At 33.8% G+C, this 23,544-nt stretch overlaps 1 non-coding gene across 1 annotated transcript; it reads right to left on the bottom strand.

Moving 5' to 3' along the window:
• Nucleotides 1–913: 913 nt before the first annotated feature.
• On the bottom strand, nt 914–984 carry TRNAG-GCC (transfer RNA glycine (anticodon GCC)). The gene has a single exon. It is a non-coding gene; the product is annotated as a tRNA-Gly (tRNA).
• Between the last annotated feature and the right edge of the window lie 22,560 nt (nt 985–23,544).

Genomic DNA, 23,544 nt, shown 5'->3' with positions numbered 1-23,544 from the left:
CAATTATCGTTTGATTTCTTATATTTATTTAAGGGTCTCAATCAATTTAGATTTGCTTTATCTCAAATTTGTTACAGAAGAAGTGTTTCTAACTAAAATATCCTTTTTAATACGCATACTATTAAGAATATTTTGTCTTGTCAGAAATATTTCAGTATACTTTTCGTCAAAAAAAATAATTTTATATATTTAATGGTATTCTAACAATATTATTCATAATGTCATAAATCAAACTCGAAAATCTCATAAACAATTAAAGTGCCTACCATACTCTATATATAGTCCCCCCACCCACATTAGGTTGACAAGTACAACACAACCATCAATTTCAATAAAAGAGTAAACTAAAATCCAGCCTTAAATGGGTTTAATCAACCATATTTATTATATTGAAGCAATATTCAAAGTTCTTATTTTAATTTTTGGGATAAGAATTTAAATCAGTGGGTGTATAATATAATAATATCACCCACTATTTATTTGCAGAATGTGAGTAAAATTTAGTATAAGTATTGATTTAAAAATGTTTTTGATGCAAACTTGCTACCAAAAACAAAACCTTTTGTACAAGGAAAGAAATAATCATGAATTTTTTAATTTGTATTTATAATTCAGATAGTAACATATGCACTATACTATTACAATTTAACTCGTTCAAAATCTGAAATAAAAATTATATCGATTTAAAAGTTAACTTTGTATAAAGTTATGTTAAATGACACCAGCCCCTTCATCGTATTACCATTCAATCTCCAAAATTTTCAAGAATACATGAATTTTTAACGCTAACAATCCGAAAACAAAATACTAAATAATAAAGATAATAATCTTTTATTAGAGTTATAAATTTTTTTTTTCGATTCTAACAAAATTTATCAATCGAAACTTATAAAAAGAAAAGAGGAAAAAAATATGCACCAGCCGGGAATCGAACCCGGGTCTGTACCGTGGCAGGGTACTATTCTACCACTAGACCACTGGTGCATTTTGTTTACAGATAATCATAAAAATGTTTTTAATAAATACTAAATGATCGAAAAGTTCGAAAAAAATCTACCCTACTTAGGTGGTTTGAAAAAATTCTGAATTATTATCAATAATAATCACATGTAGATATCCTTTAGATGGCTTGCTTGTAGGTTTTTGTAAAAAATAAATATCAATCAGTGGAAAGAACTTAAACTCAAGAAAGCAATAAGGGAAATGAAGATGCAATGTCGAATAAAACACATACAAGAATAAAAATGACCAATATATTGCAATGGCACTATAACAAAAATATTTTTTAACGAAATTAAATATGTAACTAATAAAGAGTATTAAAGTCTTTACTGACATTAGTTAAGTGTCATTAGAATCAATGTCACTAAAGACTTTAGGGATATATACAAAGAGTGATAATTGCAACTAAAAATACATATTTAGCGACAATTAAGAATTAAATGCCGCTAATGATTATTTTTGTTGTAGTGTGGATATTTTTAATTTTGAAGAAGAAATCAATGAGAGGGAGCACAACATTTATTATAAGTAGAAGGAAAGGGTTTTATTTATGATGACAACAACATTAATAAATTCAACGTAATCCCATAAATAGGGTCTATGCAAGATAGAGTATTGTATGCAGACTATATTTCTATACGTGAGAAGGCAGAATTGAGAAATGTTTTCTAAGGATTTCGAACTGAACAAGAAGATTTTTTATTCATGAAGTCATACATGTTTGGCTACAATTATTATATTATTACAACATAAGTAACATTACAAGACAGAAATGAGACTGTTTTCAAAAGTATTTTATTCATGAAGTCATACATTTATTGGCTACAATTATTATAAAATTACCCCATAAGTAACAATAATGCTTCAAATTGCAATGCAACAAGTACAAGAACCACATTAAGGGACACAAACACTACAATAATCACTCTTTCTCATTTTTTGTTGGGAGAAGAGGGTTTTGTGTGTAGTTGGTTTATCAATAGTAATATCCCTTGAGCTACTAATTGGGTTGAAGAAAAGTGATGATAAAATGATAAAAAGGAAAAAAATTGCAATTGTGATTCTTCCCATTTTGGCACTTGAAGAGAGTGGAAACTATATGCTATATTTGAATATTTATGGCTATAAAGTGAAATACAACTAATTGGTCCTCCTTTATATAGAGTTGATCTAGCGGAGATAGAAGACTTATCAAATTAAAAGTATAGTTTGACACACAAAGCTCTTGATATGTGTAGGGTTTGGGAAGAAACGCACCACACTGGGGATTTTATGCACATATAAGTCATCACATTTAATATAAGAGGTCGTTTTTGAGTTTGAACGTGTGTCACTTAACAACACTTCTATTGTTTTGCGTGAATATGAGAAAAGATCTGATTACATTATTTTATAATTTTATCTTACATTTCTATAATAAAAAATTGTGTTCATGGCTTGAATCGTTTGTGACCTAGTTATACAATGATAAAGTTTACTATTGACACCAAGATTTTCATTTTATTTCATATTTTCATTTATGTGACACCACTTCTTTTAACTAGTCTATTCCAAAGCGAAACTCATTTTTGTATTTAAAATAATATATAATATAATTTATTCATTTTATCCTTTATTGAGGACATATTTTTATAGTCACACAAATTTGCGATATTTTTTAGCATTTATAAATTTAAAAATTCTTTGTTTTTTCAATGTTGTGTTTGATCAATCAAACATGACCACTAAGCCCCTATCTTTGAAAGAAATTGCCTACTAAGTGTAAGTAATGAATGGATCTACAATCTAGCTCTGAATTTTGGGTTCCATCATAATTTTGGTTGATATTAGGCTATCGAGAAAATCTTTTAACTCGTCAGTAAATTTTATTTAACCACTGAAAGTATAATGTATTTTGTGTGCGCATGTCCTAAGTATCTATTATGTATTCAAAGTCTGAATTTAATAATTTAATAATTGATTATTGAATAAATATATTAAATATCAAAATTATAAAATTTAATTCAGTTTGATAAATATAACTTCAATTTAAAAATCAACTTTTAATGATGTATGGCATAATTTTGTAGGTCAGAAGCATTCAATTTGGGTCTTTGGGCTTGTACTGATGGGCCTGTGTCTCCATATACCATATACTTATAGGCCTTTATTTACTAAAAATAATAAAATATATTATAAAAATAACACCCAAGGCTATATATATCGAGTTATAAATATATATTTTTTTAAAAATAAATTACTTATAGAAGATTACTATCGAGTTATAGCATATCAATTAAAAATATATTTAATTAAAAATAAACTATAAGTAATTATTTAAATACAAATTAATATGTTTAAATATTTATTTTTATTTTTACAGTTACCTTTTTTAAAACAAACTCTTCAATTTTTTAAACAGATTATAAGTATTAATAGTTTACATTACCTTTTTTAAAATAAATAATAAATTAATATTAATAGTACAGTTACCTTTTTGAAATCAAAAACTAAATTTTAGAGATTTGATTTTAATCAACTAACTTTACCGTTGTTCAATAATAACCCACCCCCATCACAGCATATACATGATCACTATTCATCTTCCCTAACACGCCTCGCTCATCACCCATCACGCCTCACATATCACTTTCTTCCCCAAATGCACTACTCAAAGATCCACAAGTACTCTTCCACAACACAATTCAACAATTTAGTATGTTTTTAGAACCTTCATAAAGTATTTTTTTGTTAAGGTCGTATATAATGTCGAAGAAAATTAGTGGAACACCTCGTAAAAGTCGAACATTGGTTGAGGAGTCATCATCTGATGATTTTCATGTTCCTTCGTTTGATATTTTGACTCAAACTCAACCGCGCAAATCCACTAAAAAAGAGACGGTAGTTCTGCTAAATTGAAGCTTAAAAAAAACAAAAAAAAAACGAGGCAAAGGAAAGAGGGTCTCCAAAGAAAAGAAAGAAGAGGAAGGGAAAAGCTATTCGAACATCTTCAGAATCTGATTCTGACTTTGTTGATGAAATAAAAAAAATAAAAAAAATCAACATTGTTGAACTTGGTCGATCAGCAATAACATCATCAAAAAAGGAGTCAGAGATACAAACTACAAAGAAAGCCAAAAAAGTTGTTAAGGTCAGTAAAACGATTAATTTAAAATTTGATTAAAATGTTATATGTAGGTGACATTAATTTTTTATTTTGTTTGACAATCGTATATTGTATGAAATTTGTATAATTTATGTATGAATTGATTTTTTAGTATTTTATATGAATTTTATTTTTAATTTTATTTGACAATTGCATTATGTATGAATTGATTTTTAGTTTTGTATATGAAAAATTTATGAGTTTCATAGTCACATTGTAAAATTTTGACAATTATAATATGTATTATAACTGTATAATTTATGTATGATTTCGATGTATGAAAATTGATGTATTAGTCCTATATGAGTATTCTTTTGTAGTTTGAAAGTCATAGATTAGTTTTTTAACTATTGTAATATGTATTAATATTGTATGAATTCTGGTGGATTGATGTATTAGTTTGTATGATTTGTGTATAAATGTTGTATGAATTGAAATATAAATTGATGTATTATTGTTGTGATTTGGTTGTCCATTTATATGACAGTATTTGAATGGTGTTTGAATTGATAGATAAATTGATATATTACTGTTGTATGATTTGTGTATGAAAGTACCTTAGAATTTCATTTCATGCTTTTTGTATGAATTGATTTGTTTGTCCATTCATATGGTAGTGTACGAATGATGCTTCTATGAAATTATATATTCCGTCAAACGTCTTAATTTAGTATTACCAATTTGTTAAGAGAAGAAGGTACACACACATTATTCTTCATGTACCAACATGAAAATGTACGCTGATCTGTTGACTTTCCTCGGTCAAGATAGGTTTCAACAATTTCTGCAAGAAACACCATTGTGGATTTTTTTATGAATTACATAACATAAAAATTCAATTTCAATTGTTGCGTCATATTTTTCTTCTTGAATCTGAAAATGTCACGACCCAAATCCGGGCCGCGACTGGCACCCACACTTACCCTCCTATGTGAGCGAACCAACCAATCTAAACCTTAACATTTCAATATAATATAAACAGAAAGTAATGCGGAAGACTTAAACTCATAAATAAAATCAATAACTATTATTATCCCCAAAATCTGGAAGTCATCACCACAAGAACATCTACGATCAAATGACTAAACTAAGAGTATTCTAAAAGATAAAAATACATAAGAAGCTAGTCCATGCCGGAAGTTCAAGGCATCAAGACTTGAAGAAGAAAATCCAGTCCAAGCTAGAAGCATTAGCTCACCCTGAATTTCCGGTATAGTAAGACTGGCTTGAATTACTGTTGAGTCGAAGGCGACGGCACGTTTGCTACATTCCACAAATAAACAAGAAGAAAACATAAAAGTAGGGGTCAGTACAAAACACGGGTACTGAGTAGATATCATCGGCCAACTCAAAATAGAAAACAGTATATATCAAATAATATCATAAAATCAACTAATATCCTTAGCATGCAGCATTTACAATTACCATAGCCCTTGGTTACAACACCAAGCTCATCAATGAGGACTCACGCCTCCTCATCATACTCATTTGGAAATTAGGTTCATTAGATTGAATATATTAACATCTTTCAAGATTCTTTATCTTTATTCCCCTCGTGTCGGTACATGACACTCCGATCCTCATATACTATCCTGGTACCGGAACGTGGCAGCCGATCCATATTCTATCCTGGTGTCGGAACGTGACAACCGATCCATATTCTATCCTGGTACCGGAACGTGGCACCCGATCCATATTTTATCCTGGTGTCGGAACGTGACACTCCGATCCATATTCTATCCTGGTGTCGGAACGTGACACCCGATCCATATTCTATCCTGGTACCGGAACGTGGCACCCGATCCATATTCTATCCTGGTGTCGGAACGTGACACTCCGATCTTCATATACTATCCTGGTACCGGAACGTGGCACCCGATCCCCTAATCTCACTACTTTCATTCATCAAGCCTTCTTTTATACCAAGGCATCATCATTAACAAAGTAGATTAGGGTTTGCAAGATTTGGGATTCAATAACTTCATCATACTTATATAATCACAATTATATAATTACGTTAATGCAAACATACAATTAAGCACATAGCAGGGTTTACAATATTATCAATACATATCATTCGCTATTAAGAGTTTACTACGAATATCGTAAGAGAAACCATAACCTACCTCCACCGAAGATTAGTGATCAAGCAAGCAAATTTTCTCCAAAGCTTTGTGTTTCCCCTTCTCGATCGTCTCTCTCTCTATCGATTCCCTTCTCTCTCTTTCTGTTCTTTTCTTTTTCTTATTCCAACCCTCTGAAGGGTCTGTGACGGTCCGTTACACCTGCGACGGTCCGTCCTGCCATTCCATCACGAAGTTCAGAGAGTCGATTTTCAGTACCCAATTTTAGATTTTCTAAGTGTTTTGAAACGAGACCCTGCGACGGTCCGTCGTGCCCATGACGGTCCGTCGTGGGGTCCGTCATTTCTGCCAGTTTCTCCAAAATTGAAGTCTGCTGCTCAAAACGACTAAACAGGTCGTTACAATAGATACCAATTTACCCATCGTTCGTCCTCGAACGATCACAAGAAGGAAAACAAGGGCGAAGAGGAGTACCTGAATCTGTAAACAGGTGTGGGTATCTTTCTCGCATATCGACCTCCTTCTCCCAAGTTGCTTCTTCAACCGGCCGATTCTTCCATTGCACCTTGATGGATGCAATCTCCCTTGATCTCAACTTGCGAATTTTCCTATCTAGAATGGCAACAGGTTCCTCCTCATAAGACAAATTCTCGTCAAGCAGAACTGAATCCCAACGGATAATGTAGTTTCCATCCCCATGGTATCTTTTCAACATCGACACATAGAATACCGGATGTACTCCGGACAGCCCTGGAGGCAAGGCTAACTCATAAGCCACCTCCCCTACCCGCTTAAGTACTTCAAATGGTCCAATGTACCTTGGACTTAGCTTACCCCTTTTACCAAACCGCATCACCCCTTTCATGGGCGAAACCTTCAGCAAGACATGTTCTCCCTCCATGAACTCTAAGTCTCTAACCCTTCGATCTGCATATTCTTTTTGTCTACTTTGCGCCGCTAGAAGCTTTTCTTGAATAGATTTCACCTTCTCCATCGAATCCCTCAAAAGATCAGTACCCCAAGGTCTAACCTCGAACGCATCAAACCAACCAACGGGGGACCTACATCTCCTACCATACAATGCTTCAAATGGAGCCATATCAATGCTTGAGTGATAGCTATTATTGTATGAAAATTCCGCTAAGGGTAAGAAGCTATCCCAATGGCCACCAAACTCTATCACACATGCGCGAAGCATATCCTGCAACACTTGAATCGTTCGTTCAGACTGACCATCGGTCTGAGGATGGAACGCGGTACTAAGGTCCAACCTAGTACCCAATTCCGCATGCAGTGTTTTCCAAAACTTAGAAGTAAACTGCGTACCTCTATCTGATATAATGGAGAGTGGAACCCCATGCAATCGCACCACTTCCGAGATGTAAAGTTTGCTAACTTCTCTGCATTGTAAGTCACCTTGACCGGAATGAAGTGAGCAGACTTAGTTAACCTATCAACAATCACCCAGATGGAATCGTACTTACCCATCGTCTTTGGAAGACCAACCACGAAGTCCATTGCGATTCTCTCCCATTTCCATTCTGGAATAGCCATTCTCTGAAGTGTTCCTCCGGGTCATTGGTGTTCATACTTTACTTGTTGACAGTTTGGACATTTGGCAATAAAGTCCACAATATCACGCTTCATTCTACTCCACCAAAAGTGTTGCTTTAGGTCACGGTACATCTTGGTTGCACCCGGATGTATCGAATATCTTGAACTATGAGCCTCTGTCAGAATAGTGTTGATCAAATCATAGACGCGGGGTACACATACCCTTCCCTTAATCCTCAAAACACCTTCCTCATCAATTTGTGCTTCCTTAGCCTCTCCTTGCAATACCTTATCTTGGATTCTGCGCAGTTTCTCATCATCAAACTGTCTTCCCTTAATCTTGTCAAGAAAGGAAGATCTTGCCTCCACAGAAGCCAACAATCCTCCCTTCTCATTTACTTCTAATCTCATCAAGTCGTTAGCTAGAGTCTGAACCTCTCTAGCCAATGGGCGTCTAGAAGCTTGCAAGTGAGCTAGACTTCCCATGCTTCCCGCCTTTCTACTTAAAGTATCCGCTACAACATTCACCTTCCCCGGATGATACAAAATAGTGATGTCGTAGTCCTTCAGTAGTTCCATCCGTCTCCTCTGTCTCAAGTTCAAATCTTTCTGAGTAAAGACATACTGTAGGCTACGATGATCCGTATAGACCTCACACTTAACCCCATATAAATAGTGTCTCCATTGCTTTAATGCAAACACTACCGCAGCCAATTCCAAATCATGAGTTGGAAAATTACGTTCATGCACTTTTAATTGTCTTGAAGCATAAGCAATCACATTCTTCTCTTGCATTAGCACTGCACCCAAACCCGAATAGGATGCATCACAATAGACAATGAAATTCTTACCTTCCACTAGCAAGGTGAGAATTGGTGCAGTAGTCAACAGAGTCTTGAGCTTCTGAAAGCTTTCCTCACACTCATCCGACCATACAAATGAGACATTTTGCTTAGTCAAGTTCGTCAGTTGGGAAGCAATAGAAGAGAATCCCTTGACAAATCGGCGGTAGTAGCTAGCTAACCCAACAAAGCTCCTTATTTCTGACACATTAGTAGGTCTTACCCAATTCTTCACTGCCTCAATCTTAGAAGGATCTACCATCACCTCATCCTTCGAAACCACGTGCCCCAAGAAGGACACTGCATCTAGCCAAAACTCACACTTGGAGAATTTGGCATAAAGCCTTTTCTCCCTCAACATTTCCAATACCATTCTCAAATGTTCTTCATGTTCCTCCTTACTTTTAAAGTATATCAGTATATCATCAATAAATACGATCACAAATAGATCCAGATATGGCTTAAAAATCCTGTTCATCAAGCTCATGAAAGCAGCAGGGGCATTCGTAAGACCAAAAGACATCACTACAAATTCATAATGGCCATACCTGGTTCTAAAAGCAGTCTTTGGCACATCCGTTGCCCGTATTTTCAATTGATGATAACCGGATCCCAGGTCAATCTTAGAGAAGACACAAGCACCTTGTAACTGATCGAACAAGTCATCAATGCGAGGAAGAGGGTACTTGTTCTTTATGGTTACCTTGTTCAACTGCTGGTAGTCTATGCACATCCGAAAACTCCCATCCTTCTTCTTCACAAACAAAACCGGAGCACCCCAAGGGGATGCACTTGGTCTAATGAAGCTTTTGTTCAACAACTCTTGAAGTTGTGCCTTTAACTCTCTTAACTCCGCGGGAGCCATTCTATAAGGGGGTATAGAAATGGGGCGAGTACCCGGTTCAAGGTCAATACAGAAATCAATATCCCTATCTGGTGGCATACCAGGAAGATCTGCAGGGAACACATCCCGAAACTCACGGACCACCGAAACCGACTCAATCGAAGGTACTTGGGTAGTGTCATCCTTGAGATGTGCCAAGAAAGCTAAACACCCTTTACTAACCATTTTCTTAGCACGAAGAAAGGAGATGATACGCACCGGATTGGAAGTGTAGTCACCCTCCCACACTAACGGATCTGTCCCAGGCTTGGCTAACGTCACCGTTTTAGCATTACAATCCAAGATCGCAAATTGCGAAAAAAGCCAAGTCATACCCATAATTACATCAAAATCATCCATTTCTAAGATAACCAAATCTACATAAGTGTTGCTCCCCACAAAGTTCACCAAACAGGACCTATATACCTTTTCAACTACCACAGACTCACCCACCGGAGTAGAAACACGAATAGGCATATGAAGTAATTCACAATGTAAATTTAGACCATTACCAAATGAGGAAGATACATAAGAAATTGTGGATCCAGGATCAAACAATACAGAAGCCATGCAATCACAAACCAGAAGATTACCTGTGATGACAGCATCAGATGCCTCTACTTCAGATCTCCAAGGGAAAGCGTAGCAATGGGCCCTCTCACCCGTCTGTCCGTTGCCCCTACTATGTTGTGATGTAGTGGCTACAGGTTGCCCATCACCTCGGCCGTTCTGGTGGCCACCATTACCTCGGCCACCATATTTTCCAGAATAACGGCCTCTACCATGACCACCTCTACCTCTAACATTTGGAGGTCTGTAACTCTGTTTTGGATAATATCTCTTAATATGTCCAATCTCCCCACATCCATAGCACTCTCTAGGTTCATGCATAGGTCTCTCAGAGAAGTGTTGACCGGTCGGAGGTGGACCCCCAACTACAGTCTGTAGTGAAGACTGAATGGGTCGAACTGCGTAACCTCCGGAACCCTGTCCTCTAGAGTAAGAACCATTAAACTCACCTCCCTTTCGAAACCCCTTTGATGTCGATGCCATGGTGAATTCATATGGCTTCACTCCTTCCACCTCTACCACAAAATCTACCACTTCTTGGAAGGATTTTGCCGTAGCCGCTACCTGTAAGGCTGAAATCCGCAACTCTGACCTCAACCCCTTCACAAAATGACGAATCCGCTCTTGTGGACTGAAACAAAGTTGGGTGGCATATCTGGATAGTGCACGGAACTTAGCCTCATATGCATTGACCGACATCCTACCTTGCTCTAGGCTCAAGAACTCATCCCTTTTCCTATCCCTCAACGTCCGGGGGATATACTTCTCCATAAACAAGTTAGAGAATGAGGCCCAAGTCATAGGTGGTGCCTCCGTTGGTTGACACTCAATATGCGACCGCCACCACATTTTGGTGTTCCCTTGAAACTGATAAGTCACAAATTCCACACAAAACCGTTCTACTATACCCATCTTGTGTAGTAGCTCGTGACAGTCAACCAAAAAATCATAAGCATCCTCCGATTCAGCACCCTTGAAGACCGGAGGTTTCAATTTCAAGAACTTACTGAAAAGTTCATGCTGATCATTTGTCATTATAGGCCCAGTAGTCAGACGTGGAAATGTGCCTATGTCCAATGAGGCATCCATACGAGGAGCCATAGTGGCTGCATGTTGCACTTCTGAAACTGGAGATGTTGGCGCAGAAAACACTGGAGGTGCCTGACCTTGATTAGACAACCCACTGAGATAGGCGAGAACCTGATTGATCATCTCTGGGGTAGGTTGGGGTGACAATCGCTCATTCTGCACTTGTTCATTTTCCCCATCCTCCCCTTCTCTTATTACTTCCTCAGTCGGTGGAGGAGTCACTGCCCTAGTATCAGATGGGCTAGGTGCTCGTCCTCTTCTCCTAGAGGACGTCCTCCCACGAACTCTACCACGGCCTCTTACCGCTGCTCTTCCTTGAGCTACAGCCCCAGTGGCTGGCTCAGACGCACCCTGTCCCGCCGGTGCTGGTGTTGGTGTTGGCGTAGTCGTTGCTCTAGTTCTAACCATCTGCGAAAGAGAGTGAAGATGGTCAGATACCAATTTCTATCACCTAGATACCAATTGGATTCAAGTAGTAGCACGAAAGAAAGAAAGAAAGAATGGAATTTTCCTAAAGTCTTATAGCCTCTCAAAGAAAAGTAAAGGCGTCCCCCTACCGTTCCTTAAGACTCTACTAGACTCGTTCTTGTGTGATGAGACCAACGAACCTAATGCTCTGATACCAAGTTTGTCACGATCCAAATCCGGGCCGCGACTGGCACCCACACTTACCCTCCTATGTGAGCGAACCAACCAATCTAAACCTTAACATTTCAATATAATATAAACAGAAAGTAATGCGGAAGACTTAAACTCATAAATAAAATCAATAACTATTATTATCCCCAAAATCTGGAAGTCATCACCACAAGAACATCTACGATCAAATGACTAAACTAAGAGTATTCTAAAAGATAAAAATACATAAGAAGCTAGTCCATGCCGGAAGTTCAAGGCATCAAGACTTGAAGAAGAAAATCCAGTCCAAGCTAGAAGCATTATCTCACCCTGAATTTCCGGTATAGTAAGACTGGCTTGAATTACTGTTGAGTCGAAGGTGACGACACGTTTGCTGCACTCCACAAATAAACAAGAAGAAAACATAAAAGTAGGGGTCAGTACAAAACACGGGTACTGAGTAGATATCATCGGCCAACTCAAAATAGAAAACAGTATATATCAGATAATATCATAAAATCAACTAATATCCTTAGCATGCAGCATTTACAATTACCATAGCCCTTGGTTACAACACCAAGCTCATCAATGAGGACTCACGCCTCCTCATCATACTCATTTGGAAATTAGGTTCATTAGATTGAATATATTAACATCTTTCAAGATTCTTTATCTTTATTCCTCTCGTGTCGGTACGTGACACTCCGATCCTCATATACTATCCTGGTACCGGAACGTGGCAACCGATCCATATTCTATCCTGGTGTCAGAACGTGACACCCGATCCATATTCTATCCTGGTACCGGAACGTGGCACCCAATCCATATTCTATCCTGGTGTCAGAACGTGACACTTCGATCCATATTCTATCCTGGTGTCGGAATGTGACACCCGATCCATATTCTATCCTGGTACCGGAACGTGGCACCCGATCCATATTCTATCCTGGTGTCGGAACGTGACACTTCGATCCTCATATACTATCCTGGTACCAGAACGTGGCACCCGATCCCCTAATCTCACTACTTTCATTCATCAAGCCTTCTGTTATACCAAGGCATCATCATTAACAAAGTAGATTAGGGTTTGCAAGATTTGGGATTCAATAACTTCATCATGCTTATATAATCACAATTATATAATTACGTTAATGCAAGCATACAATTAAGCACATAGCAGGGTTTACAATATTATCAATACATATCATTCGCTATTAAGAGTTTACTACGAATATCGTAAGAGAAACCATAACCTACCTCCACCGAAGATTAGTGATCAAGCAAGCAAATTTTCTCCAAAGCTTTGTGTTTCCCCTTCTCGATCGTCTCTCTCTCTATCGATTCCCTTCTCTCTCTTTCTGTTCTTTTCTTTTTCTTATTCCAACCCTCTTTCTTTTACCCTAATTAGTATATAATTAAGAATAAAAGATGGCAATAATGCCCCACTAATTAACTTAAGGTTACCTCTTTTAACTCCCAAGTAATTAGACTTATTAACATTAACCCACTAGCTTTATAATTAAGGCAAGAATAGTCAAAAACGTCCCTTAAAACGTATCAAGAAATCCAACCCAGACTGGGATTGCGCAGTCTGTGACGGCCCGTCGCGCCTGCGACGGTCCGTCCTGCTGCTCGTCACAGAGTTCAGAGACTCAATTTCTCTGAAGGGTCTGTGACGGTCCGTTACACCTGTGACGGTCCGTCCTGCCATTCCGTCACGAAGTTTAGAGAGTCGATTTTCAGTACCCAATTTCAGATTTTCTAAGTGTTTTGAAACGAGACCCTGCGACGGTCCGTCGTGCCCATGACGGTCCATCGTGGGGTCCGTCGTTTCTGCCAGTTTCTCCAAAATTGAAGTCTGCTGCTCAAAACGACTAAACAGGTCGTTATAGAAATCTACAGAGATGACATGGTTTTTTTATCAACGTAAATGGTACAGAGTTACACATTTAATACAAATGTCATACAACAATGATCCACAACGTTATAATTAATTCTTTATTGATTAGTTAGTAACACACTGTAAAATGAATTTCATTTTTTCTATTTTTTAATAAAACACGTATTAATCGAATTTTCAATTTTAATAAAACTAAAACGTTTATACTGTTCCGTGCTGTTGCAAATATGGTATATATTAACACGCGTGTGAAACAAAAAACGCAATAATCAGTATATTGAATAAAATTCCCAAAAACAAACCAACAAATTATAATAAGTACCAACCTGACTGTAACGACCCACTAGGTCATTTTGAGAACTAGGACTATTTTTACTCTTCCCGTAAAAATTAAATAAAAATTTTGAAATATTTGATAACTAAGAGTATATAATTAATGAAAATTTTAATAAAGAATGAATATAGTTAATAGTTAGTGGGCCTAGTTTATAGTTCAATTTAGTGTTTTTTTTTTGCCCATGAAATTAAGCTAAGTAAAGAGGGGTTAATAATCTGTTAGTCATAACTCAAAAAATAATACAATAGGGCAAAGAGCAGCGGTTGGCTAAGGGTTTACGGTGGTTCCTGGTAAGCACCTAAATTTCTTCAATTTGTATATGAAAATTTTATAACGCTCATCTAATAATTTTGTTTATTACAGAAAGTAAATTCTATTTCTTTATGTTAACGATATTGAGAAGGATCAATCAGATTAGGGGGAGGAACTGGATGGATTAAGTTAGGATGTGATATGGGTGATGAAATTTTTTAGCAACAACAAATGTGAGGATTTCTCTTAGTGTGAAAATACAGTTAGGTGATTAAATTTGTTTAGATTAAAAAAAAACATATGAAAAGATGAAACAAATCTAAAAGGTGATAAAGTTATTTGGACTAGAATAGGATTTTTTTTTAATCATAAAAGGTAATCATTGAATAATGATTTGATATAATCATTGGCAAACAACCATGTCTGCATATATGGAATCTGCAAAATTTCATGGCTATTATTTACTAAAAATCGAATTGTTTTTGGTCGATTAAGTTACAATTAATTAATTATTGCCTTAAACTTTTTTAATTATTATTTATTTAACTTTCATATAGTAATACTCCTCGAAGTTTATGGGTATATCTAATCAATTTTTGGTGGTATCGTGTTACATGAGTATTCTTAAATTCATAATATTTGGAGGAGTTGAGGCTTAACACTAGGGTTGAAATTTAGCAATATGGAATCTTTGACATATAATTTATAACAAGAGTAGGAGCTGATTGGATATATGAGTGAGTTTTGGGGTTTAGGTTAGACATATAATAAATTGAGTACCTATGAACTCGCTTACTTACGAATATTGCATAATTGGTAGATTAGGAACGTTCTGAAACTTTGCGAAAAAGAAAGGAAAAATCTTGAAGGTTTGTGGCATGAGATTCAACATTTAAGGTATGTTAAGACTTTTAGACTTGTTGAAGGACGTTTTCCTAATCAAAGAAAAAAATGAAATAGACAATGGGTAAGGGCGAAAGAGGGGGGTTTCGTATCAATGGTGTGACGGGCATTGGTGCGAGTACCGGTGTTATAAAATGAAAAGTTACTACTATAGAATGCGGATTGTAATTTGAGAATTTCCAAAGCATATGGGTATTAGCTGATATATTATTGACTTGAAATTATTGTGTGATTGTATTTTCTTTATTACACCCGTATAGTTGTGATAATTGGGGTGGTTATGTATTATGTTGATATTGATAGAGTGAGATGCATCATCATCCCCTTATATTGAAATAATATTGTGTATGTGCATTGACATGAGATTGAGTATAAGTTGGGCAAGTGGAGATCGTCCGTGCTGGGGATAGTGACATGTTAAGATTGTAATTTGGGCGCATGGAGATCGTTCGTGCGGAAATCATTTGATATTATGATAGTGCGTTGAGATCGTCCGCACAGACACGTGAAGATCGTCCGTTTCGGTATATGGACCTCGCGAGTCCCCCATGGGTCATGAGCTCTCGATGTACTTTCGAGGAGTATCATGTATATACGGTTGAGTGAGTACTGGGTATTCTGAGACATATCATTACATGGTATCATATTGCATTGCATTTCATCACATTATTCATTCTTGATGATTATGTGTTTGTTTGGTGTTTGGAAAGTACTTGATGTCTGATTACCTTTATTGATGAAAGTTAAATAGTAAGTGTAATATATATATATACTTGTATAATTTAAGAATTTATTTTTCTTATATAAACTCCCGTCACTACTTCTTCGTTGTCGGTCAATGAGACATATTGGGTACACGTAGTTTCATACTCATACTATACTTGTTGCACTCTTTGTGGTGCAGATTCGATTTCGAATAGGAGCACATCACGACGAGCAGTTTGAGTCTGAGTTTGGAGTGTCTTAGAGTTCTGGTGAGCTGCTTGGTTGTTCCGTGGCCCACACCTCCCTCTATCTTTTACTTATTCTGTTATTTAGTATTCAGACATGATATATCCCTTATGTTATGTCACGACCCAAAATGGACGTGATGACACTCGTCTTATCTCACCAAGACAAGTCAGCCTAAAACTCAATCATTACAATAAAATGCGAAAAATTTATAAGTTACTTGAAAGTACCCAAAAAACCTGATTTTCACGTGTACAAGCCTCTAAAGTATTACAATTGAATCAAAAGAAAATATAAGTCTCATATGATATTGTTTCTAGAGTAGAACAAAATCATAAACAGGAGTAAGGAGGTATGCTGAGATGAAACCAATAACTACCGCACAAATCCCCAGGAAGCCTCAGAAAAAAAGAGAATGTATCATAAAGGTCCGGGCTAGTAACCTACAAAAAATTGTAGAAGCAAGGGGTGAGTACCAAACCATACAGTACTCCGCAAGTAAACCTCTAGACACAAGCTAAGGGGATAAAATACGGGTACTCCTACCACCCCCAACCAAACCTCTACAACTACAACTTGCATACAAATCAGCCCAACCTAACAGCTCACAGTTTATATAGCACGTAGATCAACAATAACACTTAGAAAAATTACATATCCTCCACAACAACACTTTAACAAATTGCATATCCTCAACAATAACAACAATTCAATAAACTACATATCCTCGATAACAACACTTCAATAAATTATATACCCTCAACAACAACAATTCAACAAATTACATATCCTCAATAACAAGTTCAGTATTCATCAATCACCAATTTCGCAGAAAGGCAATCAGAAGAACAGCAAAACACAATATCAAGTTCACTAATGATAAGTATGTGTAATGCAATGGAATGCAATGTCAAGTATAATGATGCATGTCTGACCTACTGAGACACACCCGCTGTCTCTCAGTCCGGGACCCATTAGCTATTAATTTAATCATTTATCTACAATTATTCATCCATTAATTAACTCAAGTTAAGAAAATATTCAAAATTTTCAAAAATGACCTTTCGGGTCATTACATGTTAGATTTGTCATTTTAGTTTTAGACTTGCATCGTATTTTAGAAGCTCTTGTACTTATGGCACCAATTCTTGGGTGGTACTTTTTTTTTCCAGTTTTTCGCACTCGTACTTATAAGGAACTCAGTGTTGGAGATTTGGCTAATTGTTGTCTTTTCACTTATTAGTTAAGTTTGTTAAAATATATTGGCTGTCTTACCTATTGGTTGTGTTGGAGATTTGGCTAATTGTTGTCTTTTCACTCATTAGTTAGTTAAGCTTGTTAAAATATGTTGGTTGACTTACCTATTGGTTGGGAACATAGGTGCCATCACGGCTCGTGATTTTTGGGTCGTGACACTGACGGATTTCATCTTCCACCATGTTTAATTAATATAGATTCAATGTTGTCCACCACAACAAATCACATTTTTTCAACAACAAAATATCTTCAATCACAAAAAAAAAAAATGAAAATGCAATTTGCAAACAAGAGAGAGAAACACGATAGCTTGGAAAAAGTAACAAATTTTTATGTGATTTCGTTTTATTAGAGCGTTTTAAGGAATTAAATCATAATTTAATTTGATTTCAACTAAATTGAGCTTTTTAAGATAACTAATTAATCTGATTTTTTTAAAATTCCCTAATAGGCGCTAATCAGTTATTATATTTATTAAATGTAATTATTTTAAATAATGAAACATGATATTTTTCATTTAAAAACTGAATCGTTATTTTTCTTTATTTTTAAAAAAAATAAATGTTTTAAATTATTTAAAATCATCTTTTAATTTATAATAATATGCTATAACTTGATATATTAAATGTTATATATTGAAAGACAAACTCTAATACAATAACTTTAGAATATTATTATAAAAAATGCTATATATCTAATTTTAGCACTTATAAGTTTTGAATTTTTTTTTTCAATTTTGTGTTTGACCAATCAAACATGACCACTAAGCCCCTATCTTTGAAAAGAAATTGCCTACTAAGTGTAAGTAATGAGTGGATCTACGATCTAGCTCTGAATTTTGGATTTCATCGTAACCTTAGTGGTACTAAGCTATCGAGAAAATCTTTCAATTATTTGTGTGCGCATGTCCTCAAGCACCTATTATTTACTCAAAGTCTGAATTTAATAATTTAATAATTGATTATTGAATAAAGATATTAAATATCAAAATTATAAAATTTAATTCGATTTGATAAATGTAACTTCAATTTAAAAACTATTAATGATGTATGGCAAAATTTTGTAGGTCAGAAGCATTTAATTTGGGTCTTTGGGCTTGTACTGATGGGCCTGCGTCTCCATATACCATACTCATACTTATTATTGGGGAAAATTGTATATAATAGCAAACTAATAACTTAAATTAAATGAAATACTTAGGGTTTGATTTAACTGTATTTCATAACAAACATTAGCTAAAATTTTCCAGTTTCTCTCTCCCAAAAATCTCGCTCGCCACTCTCCATTCTCGCTCGCCTCTCTCGCTTTATACACAGAAGTGTATAATTCTGTTTCTGTTTTGTATAAAGCGAGAAAATTGTATATACACATGCAAAAATGTATATCTTCGTGTTATACACTTAAATATACAATTTACAAACATTTTACTTCAAATATTGCAGAGAAAAAGGCCAACGAATTACACAATTGCGAATTATACAATTCCAGTGAAATACAATTTTCTCTAGCTTTATACAACAGAAGTGTATATATTGTGTTTCTGTTTTTGTATAAAGTGAGAAAAACATATATCTTCTTGCTATACACTTATAATTATGCAATACATACATTTTAATTCGATTCAACTGTATGCAAAGCAAATTATACAATTGCAGCGAAATAGGTCAGCGAATTATACAATTTAGGCCAGCGAATTATACAATTGTATATGTATAGCGAATTATACAGTTTTATGTTTGCTATGGAGCGCAATTATGCAAACTTTGCTATAACATACAAATATGATTTTTTTGTTTGCTATATGTGAAAGTTGCCCTACTTATTGACCTTTATTTACTAAACATAATAAAATATATTTATTTAAAATATATTATATATCATATATCATATATCATATATCATATATCATATATCATATATCATATATCATATATCATATATCAAACGATATTAATATAACATATTTAATCAAATATCATAATTCTAAAATTTTATAGGAGTGGCGAGGATTTTTTTTAGTCCTCATTATTTTTTACACGTTAAACTTTAGTATTTTAAATACTAGTGTAATTTCAAGAAAAAATATATGCTTAATGAACATTTGAAGTAAAATAATGCTTTTCAGTCTCTATAAGTCTTATTTTTGGCTTATTATACACATTAATATTGATGGAAACAAACTTAAGATTTTACGTCTGACTTATTGAGTCTAATGCATATAATTAAAAAATGTGACTTATACTATGGTTAACTTATCTATATAATGAACACTTAAAATATACAAGAATAACCTTTTCAAAATTTGAGTTGAAAATATTTAATAAAGTCAATTTATGATATATTGACCTCAATCAAAATAGATCATTATTTTTGAATGTTTGAACAAAATTTATTGAGAGATTTTAAACGATATCAATAATAGATTATTAAGATTAGAGTGTTTAATAGGTTTTTTTTTTTTAAAAAAAAATGTCAAAGTTAAAGTATTCAAATGAGTCGATGGTTCATGTGCAACAACAAGTCGTTGAGTAAAAATATATTTAGATCTTTGATAGATCAAGGATTGATTAATTAGAACTTCATAAAATTATTTTTTTATTGATTATAGCAGTAAAATCTATCGATCAAAACTTATAAAAAAGAGAGGAGAAAGTAGATGCATTAGTTAAAATTCGAACACAAGTCTGTACCGTGGTGGGGGTACTATTCTACAACTAGACGGCCATTAATTTCACTTGTTCATAAACATCTCACCGTTATAATAATTAATGAAATTTCAAATGATCGAAAAGTTCGAATAAATTATAACCTACTTAGGTGATTTAAAAAATTCTATATAGAATTATTATCGATAATAATAATATGTAGTTATTCTTTAGATTGTTTGATAGTATATTTTTTAAAAAATAAGTATTGATAAACATATAGAAGTTAAACTCAAAAAAAAGAAAAGAAAGTAAAGTGCACGGGAAATGAAGATGCAATGTCAAATAAAATACTTACAAGAATAAATTGACCAATATATATTGCAATGAATCTCTTTGATTTGAAGATGAAATCAAGAGGGATTACTACATTTATATAATTAAAAGGAAATGATTTTATTTTATAAAGACGATAAACAACAACAATAACAAACTTAGAGTGTGTTTGGTATGAAGGAAAATATTTTCCAATTTTTTCATGTTTGGTTGGGCAAAAGTTCTGGAAAATGTTTTTCAAATCAATTCATTTTCCTTAAAATTAAGGAAAATGGCTTCCCTTCAAAAATTAAGGAAATATTTTCCAAAGTTCTCCTCCAATTTGAAATTATATTGTTTTTGGGAAAAACATCAATTTTAAAAAAATATTTTCAATTTCAAAATTTTATTTTTTCACCCGATCTCTGACCCCTCCCCCCACACACAACACCACCCCCTCCCCAAAAAATTAATTTTACTTTTAAAAAAATACTCTTAACTCCAAATTTTTATTTTTAAGCTCCTACCTGCCCCCCCTTCCCCGGCCAGCCCCCCTACCCACCCCTACCAGCCCCCTCACCCCCACCCCCAACCCCCCAAAAAATTAATTTATTTTTTAAAAATACTATAAACTTCAATTTTTATTTTTCACTCCTACCCCCTATCACCACCACCCAAAAAAATTTGTTTTTAAAAAATATTTTCAATTTCATAAATTATTTTGCACTCTAGTAAAAATAAAAGATGTTTCTCAAAAATACTTTTCATTCATAAATCAAACACAAAATCATTTCCGAAAAATATTTTCTACTCACCAACCAAATATGAGAAAATAAGTCCAAAATCTACTTGTTTTTCAGGAAAACATTTTCTAGGAAAACATTTTTCATGAAAAACATTTTCCTTCATACCAAACACACCCTTAGGGCATAATTTCATAGGTAGAGTGTATATATAGATTTTACCTCTATCATTCAAAAGATAGAAATGATTTTATTAATGACAACAACAAGAACTAGAACAAGAAAAATAAAATTACTGTAATTCTAAAAATATTTGAAGATGATAGAGTATACATAGATATTACATCTATTTATGAGAAGACAGAAAGAAATATTATTTATGAAGCCATGTATATTTGGCTACAATAATTATAATATTACAACATAAGTAATATTAATGCTTCAATTTGCAATGCAACAAGTACAAGAACCACATTGAGGGACACAAACACTACAATAATCATTGTTGCTCATTTTTTGTTGGGATAAGAGGATTTTGTGTGTATTTGGTTTATCAACAATAATATCCCTTGAGCTGCTAATTGGGTTGAAGAAAAGTGATGATAAAATAATAAAAAGGGCAAAAATTGCTATTGTGATTCTTCCCATTTTGGCACTTGAAGAGAGTGGAAACTATATGCTATATTTGAATTTTTATGGTTATGAAGTGAAATACAACCAATTGGTCTTTTTTATATATAGAAAAAATCATGTGAAGATAAAAGCTAAATCAAATTAAAAGGGTAGATTGATACAATAGTTTTCGGTATGTGTAGGGTTTTGGAAGGAACGGACCACACTAGGGATCTTAATGCACATATAAGTCTTCATATTTTTATAAGAGGTTGTCTGTAGTTTAACTAAGTGCGTGACTTTCGTCCGGTCACTCAATTATAATTTTTATCGTTATGTATGAATTTGAAAACGGATTTGACTATATTGATTTATAAATTTACTTTTCATTTGTGTAAGAATTTATTTTCGTGACTTGAATTGGTCGTGACCTAATCATACGATGACAAGAGTAATTGTTAGCTTCTGATTCCTATTCTATTCTATTTACGGAACACTACTTCTTTTACTAGTTCGTTCCAGAGAGGAATGACTCATTTTTATATTTAAAATAATGAATAATTAAACTTTTCATTTTTATCATTTAGGAAAAATACATAAACATGATTCTTAACTTAACGTCAATCAACTATGACCTTTAACTTTGGATGTGCACAAGTAGGCACTTAAACTTGTATAAAATTGAGCAAATTGACACATTTGTCCTACATGGCAATTTTGTATACTACATGACATCCTACGTTTATTATGCCATGTAAGACACTTGTATCTACTTGTTCAATTTTATAATGATTTAAACGCCTACTTATGCACATTCAAAGTTGAAGACATAATTATTCATTAACATCATATTAAAAGTTGATATCTATGTATTATGCCTATCCTTTATTAAGGACACACTTTTATAATCACACAAATTCAAGATAATTTTTTTAGCATTAACAAAGTTTTAATTTTTTTTTCTAACTTAGATGTTTGATTACTCAAACATGACCACTAAGCCACTTGGGTGTAATTAGAAGACTAGAAGGGTCCAGCCCCTATCTCTTTGAAAATAAATTGCCCACTTGCACACTAAGGGGTTGTTTGGTACAAAAATGAATAATGCAGGGATTAGTAATGTAGGGATTAGCAATACAGTGATTAGCAATGTAGGGATTATCTTTATCAAGTGTTTGGTTCATTGTTTTTTATCTAATTTTTGTGTGGTTTAAATGTTTTGTTTAAAAAAACTTTCCAAGTATACCTTAGAGTTATTATGAGATTTTGTATTTCATGTAATTGAGTCAAAGTAGATAATTAACGGAGAATATTATTTTTTTTATAACATTTTTAACTAGTTAGGAGAATAAAATTTTTATTGTCATGTTCACTATTTTCTCACTTAAATTATTTGAGAGTAAATAATTGTCATCTTAATAAATTAGAGTTAATAACTCAAAATGTCACACAACTATAATGATTATAGAGAAAATTTATTGAACTTTGTTTTGTATCAATAAATTTTAAAAAATTCTTTATCATAAAATAAAATAAAAATATAAAATAAATATAGAAAAATAAATTAAACTATTTTTATACTCGAGATGAGTGTGTGTGTGTGTGTATGTATATATATATATATATATATATATATATATATATATATACAGACACACACTCTTGTTTTAGACTACTTGTGTAATGTTTAACGAACTTTCATTAAGAGACAACATTTTACTTATGAATTGTTCTTAAATTCATACATCAACATTAACATATTAGTCGGATTATAATATTTTATATTAATAATAAATAGATTAAGTAATTCATATTTTAGAAACAAAAAATTATATCTAAATA

This window comes from Solanum lycopersicum, chromosome 4 (assembly GCF_036512215.1).
Source record: "Solanum lycopersicum chromosome 4, SLM_r2.1".
NCBI lineage: Eukaryota > Viridiplantae > Streptophyta > Magnoliopsida > Solanales > Solanaceae > Solanum > Solanum lycopersicum.
Note: the sequence above shows the minus strand (reverse complement) of the source record. Positions and strands in the feature narration are given on the sequence as shown.